The sequence below is a fragment of the Lissotriton vulgaris genome, chromosome 8 (assembly GCF_964263255.1).
Source record: "Lissotriton vulgaris chromosome 8, aLisVul1.2, whole genome shotgun sequence".
Classification (NCBI taxonomy): Eukaryota; Metazoa; Chordata; class Amphibia; order Caudata; family Salamandridae; genus Lissotriton; species Lissotriton vulgaris.
This window is the reverse complement of record NC_141696.1, coordinates 1,288,005,033-1,288,017,347: the sequence shown is the minus strand read 5'-3', so window position 1 is coordinate 1,288,017,347 and position 12,315 is coordinate 1,288,005,033. Positions and strand designations below refer to the sequence as shown.

The 12,315-nt window shown below is 45.0% G+C and overlaps 1 protein-coding gene across 3 annotated transcripts in view; it reads left to right on the top strand.

Annotated features, from left to right (window-relative positions):
- The window catches only part of PARP4 (poly(ADP-ribose) polymerase family member 4), a 1,988,214-nt gene that overhangs the window by 656,421 nt on the left and 1,319,478 nt on the right, over window positions 1–12,315 (top strand). The window lies entirely within an intron of this gene.

The following is a 12,315-nucleotide window of genomic DNA, read 5'->3' as shown; positions in this document are numbered from 1 at the left end:
TCAAATCAATCACATTGCCTGCTTTCTTTCCACCTCCGCACCCTTCCAAGGAGGCGGAGAGACTCCACCGTCTAGACCCTAAACGTGCTTTCGTTCTACCTTGACCGCATCAAAGATTTCTGGGTTGATGATCAGCTCTAAGAAAGGCAGGGCTGTTCAAAAACAGAGGGAGATACCCTAAATTCCAATTGAGACCGGGTGAAGTATAATAAAGCATTAACAGTCCCCTCACAAACATTCAATAATACTTCCCACACTAGTGCGGTTATTGCCTAAAATAAACTGTTACACAAACCTAGGTACGTCAGTGGAGCACAATAATAAATTAAACAATTCAACCGAAAAAAGGTATACTTGAAAAACATCAGCTTTTATTATACTAATAAAAAAAGAGGGATTATCCTCCACAATTTAAAACAATATACATTACATATGAAGAAAACAAACAGTCGACGCAGCGTTTCGGTGAGTAATCGATGTGACACCTTCTTCAGGACAGTTTTCTCTATAGAAGAAATATTTAAACTATTTGTAGGCTCCACAATATAATGACGTACAGGTACAAACATGATGTGATTTATACATTTGAAAACAACTTGGTTCTGCTAAAAAATTCTCTACACTGATCTCGTTATCCAAAAGTTAATTAAAAATCAAATTATACAATGCCTTAAGTGCAATATGTATTAACAAACATACTGCTATTCACAATCATTTCATGTATATAAGTATAGCATTATCCCACATTTACAAAGATTCATCATACTGACTCAAATGACCTAAAAATATTACACATTGTCATTGACATAGCTATAGCCTCTTCATGAAGACTAGTGACCAAACTTTAAATAAAAACCAACATGTCCGCATATGATTTGACCTGTTGCTGGTTACCCAGTGGTGTTCAATGGAACGACCTATCTGAAACATTGAATAAAAAATACCACCACTAGTTTAAATATATACTGATGATCTAATTTGATTACCCATAGTACCTCGTATTTCATGTGTACCAACGCGTACCTGTTACAATTATAGAAAAAGCATATAAAATGCTGTATGTGTAATGGCCACCGTATTTTAATTGGCTCCAGTCTCGCTCATCATAACTAATAAAAGGAAGACAAAAGGTTGTTTTAAATACTGAACAATCCTGGCTGAGGCTCTCAACGAGTCATACAGACTAGGAGGTAACAGAGTGAAAATCAAAAAAAAAGAAAATTCTTACTGATATTATGATAAATTGTCTCTAGCATTGTAGCTTCCTTTTCATAGTTATGCAGGATATTGCACCTGCTTGAAACTTTTCTTGCGACTAAAATAAGTCCGGAACTCTTATTTTTATAATTAAGGGTCTGTAAAAGAAATATATATCAGAGGCCATTAATCATTCTTATCTCTCTAAGTCCTGTATATTGCAAAAAGAGACTTGCTCATTGTATAAAAATATAATCGGAATGAATAGTAAGTTGTTTACTCAATACACGTGGACGAGGAGTAATGATCTTCTCTTTATATGAGATCACGTTCCTACAGCTTATGTAATTCAATTGACTCCCCCGAATTTTATCACTGGTAGGTGGTATTGGACTTAAATTTTAGCATCGATGGACTATTAAAAGCAAAAGATATCCACGCTGTTATTTATTTATAAGTATTAATGAATACTATGGGTCCTGTTTCTGGATAATACTCACCTATATCGTATACCAGAAAAACCTTTCTCATGGGCACGGGTGCTAATTTAAAAACTGACCATATTGTTTTATCGGAGTATCGACAGACAAGGCACATTTGTGAGGTTAGGAATAAATGGTTTAGAAATGAGGTGATTCCTAGGATAATATTCATGAACAGTCTGGCTGAATGTTAATGTATGGTAATGTTCTTGTTGTTAAGGGGTTTTATGGAACGCTCCAAGTTCTTGAGTGGGAGACCTGTCATTTGTCGTTGTCCTTGTCAGGTGAATTTTGTGTTTATGTTTAAATTCAAATACCTGCAGGGGACCTTGCCAGGAGTGAGGATTGACATGGCTCATGCACTCGGAGAAATGTTTGTCTGCCTCACAAAAAAGAATGATGAAAATCATGCAAACAGGGCCATGATATTGTTCCGCTAATGGGTACTTTGAAAGTGGTTTAAACCAAAACATGTAACCATCCTGCCTTGAGCAGTCGCAATTACAGCAGGGGATATAAGAAAAATGCAATTTAAAATAAATTACAGAAACAAAAACTGATTCAATGGTTGACGTAAATTCCAATCCGCAGCCGAAAAGGCAACAGCATTGGTACAAAACACCAACGTCCAGCCCAGATAGGACGGTGTAGAACGGTTTCTCCGTGGGAGAAGATGTGACATTACGCCCGAGCTGCTGACTTTGGAACACGGTTCGAGTCTCGGTGTCAGCTCGTCATACTGTGATTCTGGCAAAACAAAGTAATCATCCCAGTGCCTAAAATATATATATATATATTCCTGACAACTGCGAATAACCAGTTGGTCTCCCTCCTGGTGGAGGAAAGCACAGATAAGACCCAATGATGCTTTTCACATAAGAAACAAAAGCGGACAACCAAGATATACCGCTACTACGAGTAATATGCGAATATGGGTTTTTTTAGACTGGAAGAACCCCAGATCCTGGTAAAAACAGGACAAGTGATCCATTCTCCCCTGATCAATTGGTATTTGGATTGCTACAGGATAGAGAAATAGCACACTCCTACCAGACAACTGATTAATACTGCTGTCTGCACGTTTGTCTCCTTAAAACAAAACACCATGCAACTACAAGCAGAAATAAGTGAAACTCAGTCGCCATAATTCTGAGAAATAGTCCCAGTCTCCTAGGTCTGACACTGAGTAAAGCACTCACCCTTAATGTCAGGGCCCTGTAGGACTATGTCCCTTTTCCAGGCAGGTGTTAAACTACTGTCTCAGTCTAAAGATCAGTGACTTTGGCTGTGCTAATGGCACTTGCATATCACAGCACAGCCTGCTGTTACCTACATGGGATTATGCATGCACCTTTTGTTTCTCTTCATTTGTCTACTCTACTTTCCTAAGAGGGAAAAACAAGGAAGTAGCCAGGTGAGGTACTTTTTACTAATGATAACTGTGGCGATTCACAGAAAAATGCATCCAATCCACACCAAGGAAGTAACGTGCACAAAAAATTGGGCCCAGTAGTTATTGAGAATCTGCAAAGCTTTCTGGACCTCACAACAGCGGTGGCTTTGGTTCCCAAAACAATATGCTAAATGCCAGTGTCTCTCTGGGTTAAATGTTGAGGTCGATTTGCATCCTTCTGTAGTTTTCTATCCATGGCCAGCACAGAAGTTGACTTCTCACTCACTCAGAGCACCCTAACGCCAACACTACATGCGAGTAAACATGCAGTGTACAATCGTGTTTTCTTTCAATCAATGCAATGCCGGGACCAGCTCTTTAGCCTCCAAATAGGTTTATTTGTAATAAGAATTCTATCAGTATCGCAGGTTCCTAAATCCTAAATGTCGTGTATCCACAAATAGAATTAGTATAGCCACGCTTTGTGGCCAAGCATTTTAGAGATTCAACCATTATTGTCTTTGAGGTTTTCTTGGGAAACCTCTCCATATTTGGCTCCTCACAGTACGTCTACTACACTGTAAAGGCCATCTAATTACAATACACACATATATAAATCTTTAAAAGCCCAAGCTGCAGGACAGTGGTTAGTTGTTTATTCTGTACATTGCATACATTTTTATTCCCATCCTTTTTCTTCTTTTTTGATTGTTATATGATCCCTGTCAGTATTGTATTGGAAATCCCATAGAAACACAGGAGAAAACATCTGTTATGTTCATGTTGCATGCCAATAGCTGTGGACCATGTAAGACTGGCTAATGCACATAGGGTTCACGTAATGTACTCCAGCTTTGCTGTACTTGGTGAGTGTGCCATTAAAACTAGGTTCTACACAGGCCCGGACTGGCATAGCGGGCACCGGGCAATCCCCCGGTGCGCCGCAAGGGTGGGGGCCGGTTTTGAGCCCCTGGGGGCCGTTTTTGTTACAGGGCTGTTTTTGCAGCAATCGGCCCGCAACAAAATCAGCCGAAAACTGGCCCTAGCAAAGCGCTCGGCGGCACCTCCAACCCCCCCGAGTTGGGAGGGGAGGGGGGGGGGGGCGAGCACTTTGCCAGGGCCGGTTTTGGTTCCCAGTCCGGCCCTGGTTCCACACTTGGGTGAAAACGGCAGACCCCCATCAAATAGAGTTTCAACCTTTCCCAGAATAAACTACCAGCCATCTAATCACATTTTAAGATACTTCAAAGACCCGGACATGTGTCTTAAGTAGAACTTTATATGCAATCATCTGTATTTATTTTTAGGGTTAGATTGCACTGCACTTGTGTTGTGCATGCGAAATCTCTTGTAATGGGATTTTCTTTTTACAAGGAGCTTAGACCCCACCCATTACTTACCTTTAGTAAACATTGGTTGGCTCCTATGTCACTCTTATTTCCTGTCTTCCAATTGATCAGTGGCTCCTTCTAACCTCCGGCTACCTTCTGGGCTTTGGAGGCTTAATCCATCCCATGGAGCATAGACCAAGTACTGCTTCCTGTTGCCAGTGCCCTTCTACTAGCTGCAAGTGCTCTTTTTTTATTTTCTACATAAGAGTGCATGCACCTGCAATCTACCCTCCCCCCACCTCCCCCGCTCCCTGTGGTTTCACCCAAACCCTTCCCCTTCACTAAAATCAATGTGAATGTATTGAAGCACTTTATATGAGCACATGTTACATTACATTACATTACATTTGTTTTTGTTTTTTTAGGCACTAGGGAGATTACTTTATTTGCCCAGAATTACAGCATGTTGAGCTGACTCCAAGGTTTTAACCCAGTTCCCCAGTTCCAAAGTCGACAGTTCTGGCCATTATGCCACATCCTCTCCTACAGAGATACCCGTCCTTACACCTTCGGTCTGGGTGCTGGTTTTTTGTACAACTGATGTTGCCTTTTTAGCGGTGGATAGGAAGTTTACGTTTACCATTGTGTCTGTTGATGCAAATATTTTGGACGGTAATATTCTTCAGTGTAAATTTATTTTTCTACGCACTGTCGTCTATACCAAAGAAGTGATAAATTCATTGCTGCGTCAGAATACTTGTTCTGTTTACGTGATGTCAAGAAGCAATTTTGAATGGAGCCGTACTCCTTCCTGTCCGATAGGGTGCTTCACTGCAGGTAGCGTAACACAGTGTTCACTATTGTAAGGATTTCTATCTGGCTCCTACAGAAGTCAGTGGTTAATAAGCGTCATACCTGTTCACTAACGGTGTATACCGCTGTGTCCCATGGTCTCATGCACTACAGTTAAGCTATTAGCACTTATATATGGTATTGTACTGTGAATATGACCCCATAGTGCTTTTTAGGGCTCGCCTGCTAATGCGCTTGCGCATTGCTGGCGAGAGATATTGGGGCTTAACCAGAGCTTAACTATCTGGCGATTTCATACAGTGCCCGTGAAAAGCGCGTGCACATCAAAGCCTTCTGCTTCCCTCCCACAGCTTCCCCCAGTGTGCGCTCTGCCTCAGGCATTTCTCCTCCGCTAATTATTCACGGCCGGCCGGCCGTACTTTCACCTTTACGGCCGCCAGGCCGTGTCTCGTTCTTTCACGGATTCCATACACATCCTTCAAGATTACAGCGAACGTTTCCCAGAGCCCTAAACAGAACGAATCGAAACTGCCACTTTTTCACAACTTTGAGGAATGTGCTAATGTTGCTGGCATAGCTGACATAATCACACTTATAGTGCCATTGCGCCCTTCCTTCGTGTAGTCTTCTATTTCCCTTCAGCTCTGGATTAATTACGCAGACCATGTCAGTGACTACACCAGAATCTATTCTGCTTTTCATATACTAAATATATCGGTATATAGAATGATGTTAAATCTAAAGATTGAAAAAATGCATAAATATTTCTCTGTGCTAAAGCATCCCGTTACGTTGAAATTGTTCTCTTTCTGCAAAATTCTCACTCTATCTTTCTGGTCTATCTCTGTCTCTGCTCTCCTCCCCCTGTTTGCCTCCCTGTCGTCTGTCCTCTGTCTCTGCATCTCCCGCTCTCTCTCTGCTGCCCTCTGTCCTTGCAATCCTCCATCCCTCTTGCTGCCCCTGCTGCTGTTTCCCTTTCTCTGCATCTCGTCTGCTCTCTGGCTGTCTCCAGTGACGCGACCCGGTCTCTCTCTCTGCCACACTTAGGCTGCTCTCTGACTGTCTTCAGTGACCTCTCTCTGTCCCTGCTCGCCCCTCTCTCAGCCGCCCTCTGTCTGTCTAGGCTGCTCTCTGACTGTCTCCAGTGGCCTCTGTCTGTCTCTGGTCACCCCTCCTCACCATCACACACCCTCACATCCACTCACCCTCATCCTCACCCACCCTCACACGCCCTCACCCTCACACCCCCTCACTCTCGCACCCTCACTCACCCTCACCCCCTCATCCTCACACACCCTCACCCCCCCTCACAACCCCTTTACCCTCACTCACCCTCACACCCCCTCACCCTCCTCACCCTCACACACCCTTACCCTCACCCCCTCACACACCCTGTCACCCTCACACCCTCACCCTCACCCCCTCATATGGACTCGGGAGGTCTTTGTAGCCCGTCCCGCTCTCACCTCCCCCTTCCCTCTGCCCGGAGCCCTCCTCCATCCCGCTCTCGCCTCCCCCTTATATCGTTTCATTGTTTGAGATGTTGAGGAATTTTAACGTGTCTTGTCCCAAGTTTGCCTAATTTCTTATTACTAGATTATACAACTCTTAACTCTTAGTGGTCTGCACACTAACCATCCATGTATATTGCTTGTTAGCCCTGCAGCAACTGCATGTCAGCTAACCTAGTGCACTCTGACCCCGCACTGCCTTTTATCCTGTAGGCAAGATGGAACTCTGTCTGCCTCTGCATTTTCAGTCCTGCTTACCGATTGTCCAGCGCAGTGAAATCCTTATGACTGCTGACCTTTCTTCACTACCAACACTGCACTGCTTTCAGCCACGAGGACAGAATTGCAATCTGTCCGCATTTTTAACTATAGCGCTGCATTCTTCTGCAGCCGTATGGCACTCCCATCTATGAAGGCCCCCAAGTGCTCTGCCAGCCTGGGCGCTGCCAATGCAGAATGCGCACTGTTGGCTGTAACACTGTCTGCCGACCCTTCACACAAGCAGGACTTTCAGCTCTGCATTCCTGCTGTCAGTAAATAGTGTCAGGAGCACATATATGTACAGTTTACACACCAAAATGGCAACTCCCCTCAACATATTTTTCATGATCTAATATGCCATAGCAAATATGCAATAACAAACCAATGGCTCTGCACCACCATTTTAAAGGTAAGACCTATTGACTTTGCCTGGGTTTGTTTTAATGAGACTGTACTTCGCTGAGATTTTGCAAAATAAATTTGAACAAGCATAGCGTGTATTTTTTCATTTTCATTGTAGCAGTGTTATCAGCCACTAAAGGCTGTAATTGGGATATTGAAGTTGAGGAGAGAGCAAGTAGAAACTATTGTGACATTTGTTGCTAAAAGTGGACTGAGGTGCCAGCATTATACACACATGATGGAACAGAGGCCTGACAGTTTATAATGGTGGAGAAAGCTGCATTTTGTATTTCGTTCTGTATTGTGAACTAATGTTCATTTATAGAGCTGTTCTATCAGACTTGTATAAGCATGATGATTGTTGGATTGGCCACTGGAGAATACTCATGGCCTCTTTGAACTTCACACAAAAGTAGAAGATCAGTCATCTACAAGGGTTGTATTGTCAGTCCCCAGCCCGTGTGTGCTGCTGTCTCTGCTCCTCCTGCGCCTTTAAGGGGCTGATCCTCTGTGTGTGTGTGGCTCTGTGTGTGTGTGGCTCTGTGTGTGTGTCTGGCTCTGTGTGTGTGTGTGTGGCTCTGTGTGTGTAGCTCTCTGCGTGGCTCTCTGTGTGTGTGTGGCTCTCTCTCTGTATGTGGCTCTGTGTGTGTGGCTCTGTGTGTGTGTGTGTGTGGCTCTGTGTGTGTGTGTGGCTCTGTGTGTGTGTGGCTCTGTGTGTGTGTGTTTCTCTGTGTTTGTCTGGCTCTGTGTGTGAATCTGGCCCTGTGTGTGTGTGTGGCCCTGTGTGTGTGTGTAGCTCTGTGTGTGTGTGTGTGTGTGTGGCTCTGTGTGTGTGTGGCTCTCTCTGTGTGTGTGGCTCTGTGTGTGTGTGTGTGTGTGTGTGTGTGTGGCTCTGTGTGTGTGTGTGTGGCTCTCTGTGTGTGTGTGTGTGGCTCTCTGTGTTTGTGTGGCTCTGTGTGTGTGTGTGGGGGGGGGGGTTCTGTGTGTGTGTGGGGGGGTTCTGTGTGTGTGTGCGGGACCCTGTGTGTGTGTGGGGCTCTGTGTGTGTGTGGGGCTCGGTTTATCTCCCACCTCGGACAGCTACTAATTTCTGCTATCAATTTGTTCGCAGGCATCTACATTGGAAATGAAAGCACCCTAATTAATAATATTAGGTGATTTTAATTTTAAAGTTGGAGAAATAGAACCATTGGTTACATAGCCCATATACTGACAGACTGCTTTCATTATTTTTTACTGTCCTCACACACAGACTCATGATCTCTCACCCCACCCCTCCCTGCGTCCCTCCTTTCCCTGCTTACCCCTCGCACCTTTCCTCCTAATCATTTACTGAGCACTTTGTTTCTAGTTCATACTCACTGCTGCCTTGTCTGTCTGCACGCCCGGTGCGTGTGCTCACTAATTCCACTTTAGCCACTGAGAAACAATTATTCACGGTACATCTCTGTACAAGGAACGCTTCCGCACTTTGAATTACATGCTGCTATCAGTTTATTTGTACTCTTAGTCAAATTATAATGAAACCTCTCCACTTTTATTTATACACAATGTCTCTGTTTTTTTTCTTTCTCTTTTGCGTCACTCTACATGTCTTTATCCCCACTCCCTCTCTCTTTGGTTTCTCATTCCTCCACCTTCTCTCACCCTTTTTATGCCTTTTTTTTTTGCTGACACATTTTCCCTTACTCCTTCTCCGTCATTCAGTATCACACCATCTCACCAACTCTTTCTTTACCCCTCTTCTCTCTCTAGCCCATCCTATCCACTCCAATTAGTTTCTGTGCCCTTCCCTCTTAGTTTTCCACTCTCCTTTAGTCTCTCCCTGTTTAACCTGTTCTCTTCCTCTTCGTTTAGTACTCTCTCTATTTTCTCTAGACCTTTCACTTCTTTGCTGAAAAATTCCCTCTCTCTAGTTCCATTGGCCTCTCCACGATGGGGATGCTCTCCCCTTCTCCCTTTCCCTCTGTCAACTGTCTGTACATCTCTATAAGCGTTCCTCTCTCTCACTCAACCCACACCTCCCTCTTTATTTTACACTCTCCTTTTCCTTCTTTTGGTCTCTTTCTTTTGAACCTAACTCCACCTGAGAAAAACCCTTCTTTCATTCTTTTGCCTCCACTATCTCTCTCTCTATATTATTCACTATCTTGCACTCTATAATCTCTCAGTCCTTATCCATGTATTTCTTCCTGCCTCAGTCCCCACTCCCTCTTCCACTCCTTCCTCCTCCATTCCTTGCCTCTTTCTCTTTCCCATCTCTTTCTTTCACTCTCTTTTTCTTCCACCCAACTCCAGGTTTCATATTTCTATATCCCTCCCCACCGATCTCTCCTTCTCCTACTACTTCCATATCTCCTTCTTCTTCTCTAGCGACACCTCTCTTTAAGCTCTACATTCCTATCACATACTTTTCTCTCTTACTTCCCTAGTTTGATCTCTCCCCTTCTACCTCTCCCACCTCACTATCCCTTCCTCTCTATCCAACTCGCTATTTTTAGGTCTCGCTGAAGCAATGCGTAAGCTTTGTTTTCGGCGAGAATCTAGAAAGCTGCTTTCAAAAGTCTACCCACTGCGGATCGCATACAGTTCATATGAGGTAGGCGCGTGCATAGGAATTCGCTCCCCCTACCCCTTCCACAAAGCAAGACAAGATTCCTGTACTGATCTGCTGTTCATTTCCACTGCCTCCTCCTGTGACTCCCGGTTCTATTCTCCTGTGACGATCTGCTGTTCTCATCCACTCCACCCCCTTCTTTAACTCCCTGTTCTCTTCTCATGTGCTGATCTGCTGCTCTCATCCACCCACCTCCTTCTTTAACTACCTGTTCTCTTCTCTCGTGCTGATCTGCTATTCTCTTCCACCCCACCTCCTTCTCATCCTCCCCGTTCTCTTCTCCCGTGCTAATCTGCTGTTCTCTTCCACCGCCTCCTTCTCTTACTCCCTGTTTTCTTCTCCTGTGTTGCTCTGTTGCTCTCTTCCACCCACCTCTTTCTCTAACTCCCTGTTCTCTTCTGTGCTGATCTGCTGCTCTCTTCCACCTCACCTCCTTCTCTAACTCCCTGTTCTCTTCTCTTCTCCTGTGCTGATCTGTTGCTCGCTTCCACCCCGCCACCTTCTTTAACTCCCTGTTAACTTCTGCGGATCTGCTGCTCTCATCCACCCACCTCCTTCTTTAACTACCTGTTCTCTTCTCCTGTGCTGATCTGTTCCTCTCTTCCACCCACCTCCTTATGTAACTCCCTGTTCTCTTCTCTTCTCTCGTGCTGATCTGCTGCTTTCTTCCACCCTGCCTCCTTCTCTAACTCCCTGTTCTCTTCTCCTGTGCCGATATGCTGTTCTCTTCCACCCGCCTCCTTCTTTAACTCCCTGTTCTCTTCTCATGTGCTGATCTGTTGCTCTCATCCACCCACCTCCTTCTTTAACTACCTGTTCTCTTCTCTCGTGCTGATCTGCTGTTCTCTTCCACCCCACCTCCTTCTCTACCTCCCTGTTCTCTTCTCCCGTGCTGTTCTGCTCTCTTCCACCCCACCTCCTTCTTTACCTCCCTGTTCTCTTTTGCTGTGCTAATCTGTTGCTCTCTTCCACCCCGCCTCCTTCTTTAACGCCCTATTAACTTCTGCTGATCTGCTGCTCTCTCCCACCCACCTCCTTCTCTACCTCCCTGTTCTCTTCTGCTGTGCTGATCTGCTGCTCTCTTCCACCCCACCTCCTTCTCTACCTCCCTGTTCTCTTCTCCCGTGCTGTTCTGCTCTCTTCCACCCCACCTCCTTCTTTAACTCCCTGATCTCTTTTGCTGTGCTAATCTGCTGCTCTCTTCCACCTCACCGCCTTCTCTAACTCCCTGTTCTCTTCTTTTCTCCCTCTCATGATCTGCTGCTCTCTTCGACCCCGCCTCCTTCTTTAACTCCTTGTTCTCTTCTGCTGATCTGCTGCTCTCTTCCACCTCGCCTCCTTCTCTAACTCCCTGTTCTTCCTGTAGGTTGTCAGCTGGTCGCCATGCCTGCCTCCAGCAGGCAGGTCATAGCTGCTGAGTCCGCCAGTGGTGCCAGTCAGCAGTTATTATAGACTGCATGGCCATACGATGGGGGTTTAAGGCCAGTGGTGGATTGGATATTTGTATAGCCGTGCTGTCCCTGTGGTCCTGTCTTTTGTTGTGCTCTGCCTGTTTAGCAAAACACAGCACCACTGTTTGTAGATAGGCATTTCTGAGAGTTTTCATTTCTATTACCTACAAACATAGCACCCATATTAGTAGACTGCAAGTACAACCCCCAGAGTTTGGTTGTGCTATTGAATGGTCAAAGATCCTCTGTTCAATGGTACTTGTTTTATCGACCTTAGAAGGACGAAAAGCTATGTGAACATGTGAGTATAGGAGAGCAAACACAGATCATTGGAGTATGCACATTAGCTCCTTGGGCCACCAGTGTAATACATAACTGTTAACATACCACATGTCCCAGTAAGATAACGGTGCTCGGACAGTGTAGTGACACACACACAGTAGAGTGTTTTGCTGCTACTGACGTTCGTCTCTGCAATATTGCTGATCAAACAACAGCAGGGGAAGGGCCTGATGAGGACAAAGATGGCAGATTCTGTTGCTGCTGAGGGCGGGCTCCCTGTTTTCTAGGCTTGCCTGTCTTCAGAGCAGCCTGTGACCGAAAAGGGAGCTCTCTGTAGTCTCACTGACTCCTATCAGTCACTGCAAACCCTCCTGGCCTGATAAACATGTCAACCTTGCTGACCTCTGATTCTCTCCAAACCCACTGACCACTGCCCACTCTGCTGTGACACCTACAACACACTGCAGCCCTAACTTACTCAGTAAACCACACACATTGGACACACACTGCAGCTCTAACTTACTAAGCAAACCACATAACTTCAATACTCTGCAAACCAGCTAACCCACAAAACA